General features: G+C 43.4%; 1 protein-coding gene and 1 long non-coding RNA gene across 8 annotated transcripts in view; one reads left to right on the forward strand and one right to left on the reverse strand.

Moving 5' to 3' along the window:
- Positions 1-1,512, reverse strand: part of DENND4A (DENN domain containing 4A) — a 49,521-nt gene extending 48,009 nt beyond the window's left edge. For 5 of the 7 annotated variants that reach the window (XM_065641308.1, XM_065641312.1, XM_065641311.1 and 2 more), the window contains exon 1: positions 1,421-1,506. The gene's annotated coding sequence lies outside the window, so the exon portion shown is untranslated. Of the gene's footprint in view, positions 1-1,420 lie in introns of all 7 variants that reach the window. The other 2 variants (XM_065641309.1, XM_065641310.1) reach the window with 2 other exon arrangements.
- On the forward strand, positions 1,432-14,858 carry LOC135992281 (uncharacterized). Its single transcript, XR_010606714.1, has 3 exons — positions 1,432-1,517; positions 12,775-12,864; positions 14,538-14,858. It is a non-coding gene; the product is annotated as an uncharacterized LOC135992281 (long non-coding RNA).
- The last annotated feature ends 1,166 nt before the right edge of the window (positions 14,859-16,024 follow it).

A 16,024-nucleotide genomic window follows, 5' to 3' on the forward strand; every position in this document is an offset into this window, starting at 1 on the left:
AAAACACATACATCACATAAGCTCTTAAAGCTGTAGAAAAGCTAAATCTTTTTTGTTCTGTCTCTAAGGCTCCATGCAATTTTCCCCTTCCCCAAAAGCTAACCACAAAAATCCTAATGCTCTATTTTTGATAATTAAACAATTCCAATGCCAAGTCATGATTACGCCTAAAAAACTTAGCTTCATTTACCAGAGATGCAGTTCCACTTCAGCATTCATTTTAAATGAGCTTACAGACTCCTCAATACTCTAAAAGCAAGACTGAGTTTCACTAATACTCTAGATATATGATTTAAAAAAAAAAAATAAAAGGGGAAACTCTTACAAAGTAAGACTTGTATGCTAGACACACAAACCAGAAATAATCCATTTACTCCCTCTCGGCCTTCCTTGGCTAGACTAACTCAATTAGTTTTCCTAAACCACCACAGATACTTGCCAAGATTAAATATTTGCATTTAATCATTCAGAAAGTGAAAGATTATGTACTGTAATGTAACACTCTTTACGGAAACCTCTAGTTGAGCAACAGTTCCAGAAAAAATTGTGAAATGAAGTAAAAAGCTCTCCGGAACACCACACTTCTACTCAGTTAATTCAAAAAAATATTAAACTTCAGAACTAAGTGCCAAGTCAAGACCTCATTTTTAGCAAATCAACATTCTCAGAGGCAGTACATTTTTAAATGCAGCCTGGTTGAAATTACTCCAGAATGGCCACCATTGCTAGGAAGTTATTAAACGTTATCATCCCCCGGCCAGCAACTCATGCTACGTGCAGACATTGTGACAAAACTAAGATAAAAACGAAGCTTTTACCATCGCGTCCAGCGCGCCGCATTAACCCAGGTGCGCAGAACTCGGGCTTGCGGGAGCCAAAAGGGCACAAGGTTGAACCCCACCTGTGCAATGCCAGCTGACGCAGCGCACGCTGCATGTTAAAATGACACATTTATTTGTGGAACACACACACACACACACCTCGGCCGGGTTTTCCCCCAGCAGCTCCCGCCGTGCCTCTGTAACATGGCAGGTCAGCCCGCAGCGCTCCACCGCCCCCAGGGCCGCCCGCCTGCACACGCCGGGCAGGGGCTGAGCTCCTCCGGCCCGGCCATCGCCGCGGCGGGGCCGACGTGGAAACGGAGAAAGTTTTCCCCCCGCTTCTCCCACCGCGGCCCAGCGGAAAGTTCCCGCCGCTCCTGCGCTCCCCTCAGCGCGTCGCCCGCGGGGCCCCCGCCCGGCACTGACAGCGGCGGGCAGGCGGACGCCCCTTCGCCGCCGGCCCGGGCTCGCGGTAGCGCCTGCCCCGCGATATCTCCTCGGAGAAACGCGGACACACACACACAGAGTCCTCCACCCCCTCCCCGGCGCCCCACCGCGCTGACAGCCCGGCGCGCTCCCTCGTCGCCCGCAGCTCTCACCTCAGGCGGGGGCCGCGCTCCCCGGGCCAGGGGGAACGGCCGCCGGCGCCTCCTGCCCCTGGGGCCGAGGAGCGGGAGAGTGAAGGGGGTAAGGAAGGTAAGCGCGTTCGCTCCCCGGGCCCTTATCTCATCCTAGCGGAGCCCGACTCGCCTCCGCCGCCTCCCCGCCGTGTGGGCGTCTCAAGCGGGATCCCCCCTCCCCTCCGCGCCGCCTCCTCCCGCCGCCATCTTGGCTGTCACGGGGGGTGGTTGGGGAGCGGAGCGGAGCGGGGCGGGCGCCGACTCGTGATCGCGGGAACGCGGCCGCCGGGTCCTGCTGCTCCGCGGCGGGAGGCGCTGAAACCTCAGCCCCGCCGCCCCCGCGCTGCTAACGGCCGTGTGCGGCCGCCCCGCTCGCCTCTGGGGGCTCCGTCTGACAGGGCGGGCCCGGCGGCCAGGGGCCTCGGTCCGGAGGCCGACACCTCCCGCCTTCCCCCCTCAGGGAGCGGCGAGGCGCCGGCGGCTCCGAACCGTGAGGGGGCAGCGGGACCCCCTCACTGAAACCCCCTCAGCACAGACCGCGGGCTCGGCTCTACCCCCTCACTCCGCCCTACAGCGTCTCCCGCCCGTCATCACCACCTTTAATTTAAACACGAATTTAATCTCCGGCCCAAATATGCCAGTTTTTTCGCTCACCTGCGGCGCCCGTCGGCAGGATCCGGAGGAGGTGCCGGCTGTCTGGAAAACAAGGGAAGAGAGAAAAGGAGGGATTTTCTGCAGGCTTGATGTAACCCGCACCGGGTTGTTGCATCAAAGACTAGGAGAGAACCTGAGACAAAAATAATCTTTTAAGAGCGTGGGGCTAAGATTAGTGCAGCGTGTCAAGATGTTGCTGAGGACAACAAAATGAGCCCTCCTGCTTGTACCGACACACAAATACTACTTTTCTGGCACTTTGTGTGAAACCCTCGCTTTCAAAGTTTCATACCCATGTGCTATTTTTGAAGTGATGTTTAGGGACAGGCTCTGACCGTACAATTTTGGCTTTGAATTCAAGCTTCCCTCGGTTCTGGATGTTTGGCTCGAGGGTTTAGATGCGGCTCGTTACGAAGAGACAGGAATCATATCCAGTTCTGACTTTGGACTGTAAATGCTTAAGTATGTTAAAACCTCCTGTATTGGTTTACCTCATTCTTCTGAAAAATCTGACCCAATATAAAAGCAAAAAGTATAAAATATTACCTATTTTTTTTTTCCCTCACAGGCTCTTATTAACATGACTGTTTATAGCAGAAATCCTGCCCCCCATGTAGCAAACGGACACAAGCCAGTGTCTACCCAGGCAGGAGCACCCATGTGCAAGCCTGCACATGCAGGCACAGCTTCGTGCTGCCAGGTTTGATATTCGTGAGATGAGTCTGTCTCTTTTTTTCTCAACAGACAGCACACTGACTAAGGAATGTGTCAAAGCGCCATCCCAGGCAGGGGCTACAGGAACAACATTTCCCATTCCTTGTATTTCTAAGTAAAAAGTGTTTCTAGCCACACCCATAACGACGTTTTCTCTCTCAATGTACAGTAAGTGAGAGATCCAGAACCTCAGTATTTTTTTTGCAGCAAGCTGGTCTGCATTCTGTAGTGAGCCCTTAAATTATATCATATACTGCTAGAAATTCTTCTAAATTCTTTGGTAGTTTCTGGTATGTTTTAACCCTGGAAATGTTTTTTTTAAAATAAATAACAATAATGAAGTCCATCTTCTGGCTTGTGTTAGAAATTTTGATATTCGAGCTATTCTCTGCTTTCTGCCCTTGCTAGTTTTTCATGTAGGCATAATTTTTAGGTTTCAGTGTTAACATCCAAGATTAATGGGTCTGTTCCTACTTCTGAGAGTATTTTTTCAGCTGCCTGTAAAATCTCCACACTGATGTACAAATAGTTCACCTCGCAGAGTTTAGGTTCATAACCATTAAAATATTCTTGACTATTTGTGATGGAAACTTTGGTTTTACAGAAACATAATTCTTAAACATTCTGTGGCGGTTTTAATACTTTTCAGATCATGTCATAGGCAAAACTTGGTGTAGACGTCTTTGATTTGCTGTTCGTTTATAGCCCGACCTGTTTATTTCCCTCCACCATTTCTGTCCTTCTAGGACTTATCTGCATTTAATTACTTATTGTGTCAATGTCAACAAATAGCAGTTGGGAATGCAGATCTCACCCTGCAAGGCCTGATACAAACGCCAAACAAAATAGTTTCAGCCCAATCCTGCCCTCACAACTAACGCAGCGCTTATCTCTGTCCTGTCTTTCTTGTTCTTACATCTCCCCCTCCTTCCCACCCTGTCCCAACAAACCTCCTCTGCTTTCTCTCCCTGACCTACCTGCTGCTGCTCACTCTCTCTTGGCTGTGCAACACCTTTAATTGCAATATTAAATTTCATTATTAGCTTGTCATCACCTTTCTCAAGTCACCTTTCCTGACTTAGATCGAGCCACAAAGCTTTCCTGTGTAGGGTCTAGAGAACAAGTCCTGTGAGGAACGGCTGAGGGACCTAGGGGTTCAGCCTGGAGAACAGGAGCTGAGGGGAGACCTTCTGATCTCTGACCTGCCTGAAAGGAGCTTGGAGCCAGGGGGGGTCGGGCTCTGCTCCCCAGGAACAAGTGCCAGGACCAGAGGAAACGGCCTCAAGTTGCGCCAGGGGAGGTTGAGGTTGGATCTGGGGAACAATTTCTTCCCCAAAGGGCTGTGGGGCATTGGAACAGGCTGCCCAGGGCAGTAGTGGAGTCACCATCCCTGGAGGGGTTGGACAGATGAAGATGAGGTTCTCAGGGACATGGGGCAGTGCCAGGGGTGGGTTAATGGTTGGACTCAATGATCTTAAAGGTCTTTTCCAACCAAAATGATTCTATGATTCTATGATCAATTTTCCATGTCTGAAGCCGTGTGCGGAAGAGTCTACAAAAAATAATAAGTATAGTGCTGTATTTATTCCTCAATAAGGGGCAGCGCCAGTGAATAGTGTTACTGTGCAGATTTACTGTGTGCCGAGCTCCCGCAGGCTCATTGCACAGAAATGTGGCCGTGTGTCAGTCAAAGCCTTTCCCTTCGTGGGGACTTCAGGGATCTCTAAGCCCTGGTCCCTACATGTATACAAATACCAACCCCAAGATCATTAAATCAACAGAAGTCTTCCTCTTAATTCCAGGTAGTGTTGGATCAGATTCTTCTTGTGCACAGTAAGTTAATTAAACAAGTTAACAGCTGCATCAAGCATGCTAAATGTGGTATTCTGCTGCCTGACGAGTGCAGGGTGGAGCACCCTCAGCCAGATTTAGCCTGCCCAGGAGCGCGGCCGGGGAGATGCACAGGGTTTCTATGGCCTGGCAACCACAGAACCTTTTTTTTGTTCCATGTTGCAACCCTACATTTCCAGCTTGTGGCACTAAAGCCATTTTCGAAGTATTGGTTTAGCTTATTTTAAGTGCATTTTACATATGGGTAAACTCAAGCAAGGCAGAGGACAAGTGGCAGATGGTCAGTGACTAAGCCAGGAATGGAACAGAGAACTTCCCTGTCCCAGGACATGGTTTTAGCAGACTTTGTCCCAGGATTGTGGGACTATTGTGTTTTGACTATTTATCATTCATAAGGCTTCAGCATTGCTCAAAACCCCAAAAAAGCAGATATTACTATTCACAGTATTTCCTGGCAGAGACTGGCTTCCATAGGCAAAACCACTTCTCTATCTGAAGTATGCAATTTGAGGCTTATCTGTTCACTTTCTTACCAGTTTTATTCCTTTCGAACGCTCTTGGCTGTGCTATGTGCACTGTTCCTTTACATCTATGGGGGGAAGAATGAGGCTCCAAAAGAACCCAACAGAACATCTTTCAAAGAGGTATGGCATATCTGTAACCCGGGTAAAAATAACTGTAAAGGTAATGATAATGGATAATTATAAACCATGTAACTGGCAAAACAACACTGCATTTCAGAGGATGAATTACTTTACCCTGTCAGTAACCCACTTTACGGTGCAGTAATGGATCGACATCCGGAGGGTTACACAATGAAATGGAGCCTTTGGCAAGCTGGAATCACACTGGAAACGAAGCAACATCTTTGTGGGGTTTTTTAAATATGCATATTCGAAAATCTGGAACTTATCCCTTTTGGCATAAAGAGACCATCCCTGCTTGGATTGATTAAATTCTAGGACAGATTATGAAATAATAAAGTACTTAAATATTACGATGCAGCAGTACAACAGTGCAGTTACCCTTCCTTTTACTGCTTCAAGTATAGTATTTCTGAAAAGCTTTTTGTACTTCAGGGAAACTACTGATTATAAATTATAAAAGAAGTAATAGAATATCATGCATGTATGCAGGAAAAAAAAAAAAGGTTTCAGACCCTTCTCCAGATAAAGAACTTACTGAAGCAGCTAAAAATATGGGGAAATGAAGTGAACACAGGGCATGATCCAAAGGCCACTGAACTCAGCAGAAGCTCTGCGGGGGGGATCATGAGGTATCAGAGTCATGTATGTCATGAATTACAATTCACAAAATACAAATAAAGAATAACGTTGTATATGAGTAAGGATAAAGTCTAATTGCAGTATCTAGGCATTCCACTTGGATAAAATGAACAGATTTTTCTCCAGCAGGTAGATTTCCTCAGCAAGGATTTATTGCCAGTATTTATGTGAGAGTTTGTAGTCCCAGAAGCACAGAAATGCTGGGAAACAAAAAGGAAATACAACGTGTCCAAAGAGAAGACCCAAACATCTCCAAGTCTTTTCTATAAATAAAAATCTGATGCAAACTTGTAATTATTTCCCTTTCCAGTGTTGATTTGCTTCCTCAGGATTTCAGACTGTGCATCTGAGAATTTAGACTGTGCATCCTGAAGTTCCCCTCAGCAAATGCTAAAACTATTCACAAGGCATTGCAGCAACTATCAGATATCGAATGATAAGAGGTGGCTGTTGGTATTAATTGGTGAGAAAACAGTTAACATTGTGCTTTGCTGTGTTGCTGCATGTAAGGGTATCAAGTAAGTGATGCCATTCCTCCTCTTCTGTCGTCAGTAGGCAAATAAATATGTACAGCTGCAGCATATTTCTGGAATAGCTCTTCCTGTAGACACTGGAAGCTCCGAAACAAATATTTGCAGCAGATTTTTTGGGAAAGGATTGCTTGAGGATGGCCCAAGTCCTAATGCATGTACCAAAACCAACCTTTTGTCTGTTCCAGCACTGACCCGTTTCAAGTATTGCTCTCATCAGTAAAGCAAAATAACAAAAGCTTCTCTTTGTGGAGTAATATCAGGAAGGAAATTATGCATGCAGATTTGCCAGCAAAAATACCAGTCTCGGGCTGTAAATGTACAGATACTGCTGCTTCGTTGCTATTTCAGCAGCCCCTGTACCCTCAGGGGTGAGAGTAAGGACTGAACTGCTATTGCTGCTGCTCATGCATCAGCTGTAACCGTTGGATTTGGACCCGCACTCTTTGGCCTGTCTGGAGGTGATTTCTGCAAACAGCAGGCTTTTCTCTGGATCCGTCCCATTCATCATCCAGAGGTGATCCTGCAGTGCTGCATGTGCCTTCTCTCACATCAGATATAAACCCGCTTTCCTTCACTAAAGGTCTCAGTTCCTTAGTTTTTGCACTTTTATTTATCTTCAAATCATGCCTAAGCCAAGTAATTCTATTCCATGCATCTAAATGTTCCCCGCAGTCTTATCTGACTAAGACTTACTTCAGGCGCTAAACTCTAGTGTAGTCCTGCTGTTTAAAGTTTTTGTATTTTGTTCTAGAGATCATTTATATCATGATGGGTTAAAGTGAAGTATATCTATCAGTTAACCGCTTCTCAGGAGTACGATTAGGCTTAATTAATGTTTGTAGAACGCCACTGAAATTCTCAAGAGAAGCAGCTATAGAAGTGTGAAGGATTATAATTACTTCAAAACTATCTCATTTTTGAGAAAATGGCTAACAACATTTAAGATGAGATTCTCCAAGTAAAACTAATTTATTTGATTCTTAGACAAAGAACATTCTGAAATCTGGATTTGTATTTACTGCTACCACTGTATGATAAAATTTCATTTTTATTTTCTGATATCCTTTGATACATCCAGGTACATAGCTTGCTTTAGTTCAGGAAACACCGTCCAACATATGTAAGTCAGGTTAAAATAAAACAAACCACCAAAATAACTACATTAATAAACTCAAAGACAATCCACATCACCATTTGCCTTTAATATACTAAGTATTTGATCCATAAAGCTTGTAATTAAAATTATGGGATAATTTCCGTACTTATTTATAAGACATCTCATTTACATAAATAGTCATTATCTGGAAATAAACCCAGGTCATTAAAATTCAGAAAACTGCCAAGTCAGACTGAGATTAGTCAAGATGTACCAAAGAGATTTGTGAGACTCCCTGTTTGAAACTGTTCTGAGAGAAAAATCTCTGCTCCCGAACAAGCTTAAACAGGACACCGCTTTGGAAACACAAGCAGCTCTTCATCCACATGACATCACCAAACAGAACGGTTATTTTGGACGGTGAGAAAACGTTGGGTCACTCCTCTCACTAACTGCCAGGGAGGGTTTCCAAGAAAATGCATCTGACACGTCTGCACTGAAAATCTGACCCAGATTATAGCTGGTGTTCTCATAACACAGTTTTTCTGAAACTCAACAGTATTTCAAAATACTTTTCAAAACAATTCTTTCTTCCAAAATACTTCCAGTACTTACAGTGCTTTCAAAATTTTGCATCCAGTCAGAAAACACATGCAGAAAACAAAAAGAAGAAAAACATGGCTCTTCTATGTTTCTATTTGCAAGCTAGACCTGTCATTCCTCAACTATTAGCTAGAGAGCCACAGGTCTTTAAAAATACATCCTGGTTGACTAAAATAATGCATCTCAGGCCCTGCTGTCAGTGCTTTTGCCACTCAAGATCCAGAGTGTTCATTATTAGAATTTTTTCTATGTAGACATAAAAGCACCAATTTTAAAAAAGCTACAGCTACAGACTATATTTGAAAAATACTGCAGTTGCTCTAAGTCAGACTTGTGTCTACCCTTTTTCAGCACAAGATACTTCTTTGAGGTGTAAGTGTAAGCCTGCCGGAGTAAGGCGATACACCACCATCTACCCTGTTTGGACGATTTTCTTGCTAATTCCTAGAGAATGGAGGCTGGCTCAAGTACTGAGTCATGAGGATTTCATCTCAATGTAGATATTTTTAGTATCTGTTATTTTATCTTGGGTACTTTTAAAATGTATGTCACTGCCCAATTCCTCTCCTAATTATCTGAAATTCTTTTCTTCTATAACTGCTTTGGAATGTTCCCTCATATTATTACAACTCCTGGCCTTATTATTTTGGGTCCTAATTATGCTCATCTATCGATTCGGTTAGGTAAGAGTGTACTTGTTTAAAATGCGAGCAACTGCTGAGCAACAGAGACAAAACAAAGAAACGACATGAAATCTCACTGGTGAGTCACCATGAATATAGGTCAGACCGAGCTTCTACCTTTCTCTGAGCTCTCTGAGGGTTTGGTCCAGGGAACCCCGAACCTCAACACACCCCTTGTGCAGTCAGAACTCAAAATTATGTTTTATTCTTTTGCTGTAATGGCACTGCCACTTCAACTTGAACATTTAGAGATGAACACTTTCGTAGCAACTGCTCCACAGCCGGGAGGCGATGGAGGAGATGAGAGCGGACACGAAGCAAAGCACCTTGAGAGTAAAATACAAAACCTATTTGTTTAACCCAAGCTGCCCCAAATCATACTATGGATCCGGTCAATCTCATCCACTTAAGTCTCAAAATCCAGGTGCCAATAGCAAAAGAGGGAGAGCGACATTATCTGATTCATATCTGGGGGACACCCTCCCCTGCAACAGTAGGGAGCCCTATACGAGGGAAGAACAGTGGATTAATTAAACTGTTTGATCACCTCCTTGAAAAAGCATGACCAAATGCTGATGCAATGGAAGCCACCCAAATTATTCTATAATTCATGTAACCAAGTTTGAATTTGACTCAAAATGACAGCACAAAACTATCTTAATATACGGCAATTTTAAAAAATTACAGTCTGACTCTTAACACAAAAAATAATACTTCCAGTATAAATAATGAGATCGGAGGAAATGTCTCTGGCAAGTCAATTTGTTCCATGCTGCTGATGGTTCCTGTTAGTGACAAGTTGGTTTTTTTTTTTTTTTTCAAGAAGGAAACAATGGGAAACAGATGCAAAAGCATTTACCAGAAGGCCAGGGAATGGAAGCTTTTCCAAAATGTCAAGTGTGCAGAGTAGAGTCAATTTAAAAGAGAATTAATTATTTAAACTGAATTAATTTGACTAAAATGAAGCCCTGTAAAGCCATTTCATCCATCCTGCTTCCTCCTGCGTTACCTCTTACAGTCTAAATACTGAGCTCTGTTTTCAAATATTTCAACTCAAAAAAGGCCTTCCCCAGTCATAGTAACAATATGTTGCTTTTTGAATATATTTACTGCATCCTTTCCAGGAACCTCCCCAAAGAATTTTGCTCACCACCTCCACATTCCCAACCTCAGATCCAAACTCATACAAATTTAATCCCTGGGTTCCCTTTTTTCTCCTTTTCCTCTTCCAGCTTTGTACTTCTTGTGGTGTTTTCCCAGGTTCTTCAGGCGTTCATCAACTCCATTTTTGCCTGCAAATCTGTCCTTGGCATAAAGTCCCTCAGATCTTCATTTGCAACTACTTTTCTCTTTTTTTTCATATGTTGCTGTGTCATCGCTTGCTTTTGGGTAAAGAAAGGTGACTGAATTTTAGGTCTACAGCTTTCATATGGAAGTTCATTTTCTCAGAAGAAAATATATATATATATATATATATATATATATAAAAAACCTACTTCCCCTGGAACCAATTATCCCAAAGTGCTTCATTTTCTTCAAAGACATGGGCCTTAATGTCATAATACCCCAGATTTTTACCCATAGAACAACGACTCAAGGAACCACTGTGCCCACTATCTGCATTTTCCAGGTCAACGCAGATTTGCAATGCCATCAACATCTTAAAAGTGGCAATAATGGTTACTTAGTGCTCTTTTTCCTTGAGAGTATTAAATGAAACGAGGCGAACACCACAGAGCCGTTATTGCCCTGAAACCTTTTATTTCCCGCAGGAATATCTGTAACTGTGTTCACCAGCGATGGGCCAAAGCTGCCACTTTTGGCTTCCAGTTTCAACAGGAATCATTCCCAAACCATCCTTTTCTGTTGCTGTTAAAACCTTAAAGCACAAACATCAGTACTAGGATTTATGTAAAATAAATGTCTTTATTTCTTCTATTTCATAGAGGAAAAAGAACTCCTGTCTGTTAAGCAATAAAGTTAATTGCCTTGGGTCCTACCTGGACTGGGAATGCATATAAATTTAAATGCATCAGTGTGAAAATCAGTCTCATGAAACCAGCTCAAAACCCTGAAATAGATTCAATAATGTTTTAATACTTGCGTATAGTCATTCATACTAAAGTTATAATTTACAGGAGCTCATAATGAATATAAATAGGAATTAAAATAGCTGAGGTGCAACAAAAAATGTTTAGGGTAAATGATTTTTAAATTGGCAGTTAAGAACTCTCTTCTGTAGCGTATTCAAGGCCTTGGAGGAGTAGAGTTGTTTGGGATATACCACTTCTTATTTCATAGTGTACTAGAAAAAACATACAAAATTTGAACACACGGGGGCCAAACTAACATCTTCACTCTGCCTGTTATACAAAGGGATGTGAACTGGCCGGTGAAGAATTTCACCACAGAAATGTAAACCAGCAGAAGCTAATTCACCTTTTTTTTTTTTTCTTTTTCCTGAAACCTAAAGCTGGCACCTGACATCACCATTGGTGTAAGATAAATGCGTTGCATGGACTCCTCCTGAACAACCATCCCAGTCGAAAGGGCAGGTCAAACTGGAAAGTCCAATGACTGACAATTCATTAATGATATTTAAATTAACCTTTATAGAGTTGCAGTAATGTAGTACTTCTTGAATTATTTTGTACACTGTCATTTTCCTGTCATGCGAGGAGAATGACTAATGTACACATGGAAAAATTTGAGGGAGTTCTTAGAAACCATAATATTTGCTCGATCATTCATAACCAAATACGTAAAGAACGACTCACCGTATCGCTATTGCGCAGCTTGTATTGGATCTCCATAGTTACCCTTGGCATAACAAGTACAAAACCGAAGTGTCTTTGCAGGGCTGATAAGCAGACAGGAAGCAAACGCACATCTGCTACAGCTTTAGATGGTTTTGCCTTCAGCGACCGCTGAAAAACTTCAGGCTCCGCATTCCACGTACGCCTGGTTTGGCCTTTGACACCAGCAGCTGCTGCACAGGACATGTAAAATGTTATACCTACAGAAAAGGAGGTGCGTTATTTTGTAAAGGAGTATTAGGATATTTAGTGGAATTTTTTTTCTTTCCATTTTCTCTAGAAACACTGGGTAGCAGACGCTGCAGATGGAGTTATCTCCTGGAGGTCAACCACTTCCTATTTTACAATTATTTTTTTCGAACGTTCTGTTTTCCTTTCCAAAACTGCTTTGTTTTGCTTTGTTTCGTTCTGTTTTAAACACCAGAAATAATTGCGCCGTATACTGAATAGCAATTACAATCATCATCATCATTGTAAGGAAACCATGTGCTTCCCTGAATCAGGGCTGGGGCTTCCAGTCCGGGCAATCTGTCTTCTTGTAGCATAACAGCATTTCTATAGCATGGACAGCCGAGGAACGGAGTTATTCAAAATAAATAGCAAACAATTTAGAGCCGACTATTTCTTTGTTTAAAGAAAGAGCTGTCAAACATCATGTTTTAAAAATGACAGTGCAGATTCTCTGCTTGTGTACACAGAGGAAACTGCTGCTCCAGCCAGTTCAGCAGTTCTGCACCTACATCGTATTTTTATTTGCATGGAAAACCAGTAACACGGAACAACTGACAGCAGCACATTTCTTAGAGTATTGAGGCCCATGTACTGTAAATGCTTCTTTAGGTACTTCCTCTGAAATTGTAAGTTTGCCTAGGAAATTACAATAGTTGTGATGAAATCAGATTTATCCGTATATGGTAGATCCTTTGGGCCTGATGCAACGAAATGAAAATGGGTTTCAGAGTAACAACGAGAAAGATGAAGACATTACTCCAAGGTTATGTAAGTGTAACCGAGAAGAGAATTTCGTGCAGAAATTCTGCGTTCTGTGCTTTGGAGTCATATGCAGGTTTTTTATATGCTCTATTCTTGCACTGCAGATGGATGCTGCTTTGCCAGAAAATAAATGAAATACAAAGATGACTTCAAACATTTGCAGGAGCCGTGCTGACACTCAAAATAAACATCAGGTAACTTTCCTAGTGAGACCATAAAAGCAGAGACACAGTGATCAAAGCAAGAAAATACAAGACTCTTACTCTGTCCCTCATACAAGATGATTTCTCTATCTAGGGCCAGGAGCTCACCTGGCACAGAGATGTTCTGATAGTCCACAAATACAGTGTATGAGGTGGATCCTTTGGCAGTATTTAGTTAGTTAAATATGGGAATATCCACAAAGACAATGGACTTTAACCCTTGAGACTGGAAAATTACTGTCTCGGGTTATTATCATTATAATGTAATGATAATGTTAATAATAATAGTAGTGATGGCAATAGCATATTCGTTTTGGTAGAGCCCTACCTTAATCCAAAGCATATTGCATTTGCTCTGAAAAGTGTACTCTAAAACAGGTAAGAAAAAGAAAAATACTGTATGAATTTGTACTAGTGGCAAATATCTTAATAATTCTGTGATTTTGGAGGGGGTGGATTGTATTAAGCCAAAAAGAGGAGCTGGACATGAAAATAGGCTATATAAAGCAGGAATGGCTGCATTATTTGCAGGATCATAATGCTATTATCTTCTGGATTTCACAGGGAATTGAATTTTTTAAACCATATTCATATTAGAATAATTAAATATCTGTCTCGAACTGTGTGCGCATTGCATCTAACCAGCTTGGAAACAGGCCAGAACTTGAAGCAATTTTTAGGAGAACTGCAGAATCAATACATCAATTCCCATTAATTTGGTGTCAGAGGAAACAAATGTGTACCTGGCTGAAGCGTGTGTGTTCCCTGCAGAGACACTAAAACAGGCATCTTCTCTCTGCCTTCCTTTCCTGTGCCCTCCAAACATCAGAAACCAGGGTCAGGATGGTGGAAAGCTGGTCTGGCTCCAAAATCTAATTAAGCCAGCTTTAGTAACCCAGTATCCTGGCCAGGTTATACACAAACTCTAAATCCGAGCCAATCCAAACTCTACCCCATCCCTGCACCGAGTTCCTTGTTGCCCTTCTGGTGCTCCAGTCTCTCCAAGATATATCTCTAGGGCTGAGAACATCTAGGCAAGCTGAGATGGGCCTCCTTTCAGTCTGTCAGAGCCGTAAGATGTAATTCTGCACAGTGGTGAGACAGTATTAATGACTAATCATAACTGAGAGCACATTTTCAACCACCGAGCTCCATCAAATGTGCCGTGCTCCAAACATCTTGCGCATCTTGCTCACTGCACAGCTGGCTACTGAGAAAAATCTTGTCCTGGAAAGTTTGATCAAGCACAAATAAGCATTTTTAGCATCCCAAAGGTGCATGTACTCACAGAGCTGAGAGTGCAACCTGTCTGACTGCAGCTTTCCAGAGGAAGGAGCAGAAAAGAGGCAATGAGTGATGGGTTTATCTCTCATGGAAGGAGATCCCTGCTTGGAATACCAACACATCTTTTCAGTCTCTCTCATTGTGACTGTTTGTGCTTTTATCAGATTTTCAGTTTGCTACTTAAGCTACGGGACCAGATGGCTCCCATGCATAATGCACTGAATCATGGCAAGGCTTGAGGTATTTGTTATGTATAACAGCAAACGCGCTGGACCACGTTGCACTCACAGCATATGGTGCACGCTACATATGGATGGTACTACAGCAGGTATCTATATATACATGCAGTCGGAAGACTGGAGTATCTTTTCTTCTTGCAGGTTGTCAGGAAAATGACTGTCATACCTTCAACACAAATATTAATAGCAAGAAACGGAGGCAGCGCAGCGGCACATGGCACAGGACAGATGCTTGGCGCTTCCTGCGATGTGCGATGCCTGATGGCGAGGAATCCTGACGGGCCAAGGACAGGAGGCTCTGGTTCCCCCTCTGATTTCCCCTTGCAGCTTGTGATTAAACTGGTGCCCAGTGCCTATTGCCATGGCCAATACCCGTGGCCAGTACTTCTGGCCATGAAGCGCCTCGTGAAAAGGCGATAACCCCATTGTTTGAGAGCGTCTTTGCCTCTGGCGTTTTTTAAATAGAAAATAAAGCTGATTTTCTCTTCACTTGCCTCACGTGAGTCTGGGGTAAAGTCAAGATGTGGTACCCCTGTGAAAGTAGAGCCAACAGGAGGGGTGTTTGCAAACGCGACAATCGCTGCTCAGCGGAGGGTAAGGCTGCGCGGTTTATACAGAATGTGGTTTGTGCTTCAGTGACAAGACCATAAAAATCACCCTGTAGTTGTCCCTCACTGGTATATCCCGCAAATACCCATTTCTGAGCGCTGAAAGACACTGAAATAATCAACGATGGAGTTGAGATACCTGGGAGACGGCTGTTTCAGAGAAGTCTAGATTGCTGTGCTGGGACTTGGTGCAGGTGGCACATCCCAGGGTGGATGAGGAATGTCCCAAATAGCACAACCTGACCCGGCGTGTGTGCCCTGGGTCGCGCAGGGAAGGAGCACCCGGGCAGCTGGCCGCTTTCCCATGGCCAAGCTCCACCTGAAGTATTTTCTGAGATGAGAAAATTATCCTCTGGCTATTTTTCAGCCTGCTTTTCCTGGTATGTATTTGACATGCTCTCTGTGTTCGGAGCGACAGGACACCTCATCCTGGCCTTTGCAGACAAGCGCAAGTGCTGGCAAGCAGCGGGACACCCATCAGGAACTGGAACAGGGACTAGGAATGTCAAAATCGCAGCCTGATGAAGTTTAACGCGTGTTGCCACCACCTTTGAGGTCAGCATTGGGCTCACTTTAGCAATCCTATAAATAGCTGCCCCAGGTTGACTGAGAAGAGGATTTGACTCTGATGGATCTTGTTAAGCATTCCCGAGAGAGGAAAGCAGATTCTTTTTGTTTTCCAGCCTCTAACCTTGACTGTGTCTCCGTGGGGAACATTAGTGGCATTTGCCACAAGAGCTGCCACCGTGAGCCAGATGTCCTGCTGTGTCGCACAAACCGTACGTACACGTTTCTCCAACCGCAGACCCAGACATAATTCCACTAAGGACTCAAAACTAATTCTTCACTGACAAAACCAGGGAAAAGCACTCAAACTAACCTTCAGCCTAATTGCTTGAAAACAGTAGGACACCTAGTGGATTTATAGGGAATATCTTTGGGATTCTGAGCAACATTCTGTCATTTTCCTGGCAAAACCAACTGTGAACATATTTATGGTGGAATCATTGAAATATCAGG

This window comes from Caloenas nicobarica, chromosome 10 (assembly GCF_036013445.1).
Source record: "Caloenas nicobarica isolate bCalNic1 chromosome 10, bCalNic1.hap1, whole genome shotgun sequence".
In the NCBI taxonomy this organism is placed as follows: domain Eukaryota; kingdom Metazoa; phylum Chordata; class Aves; order Columbiformes; family Columbidae; genus Caloenas; species Caloenas nicobarica.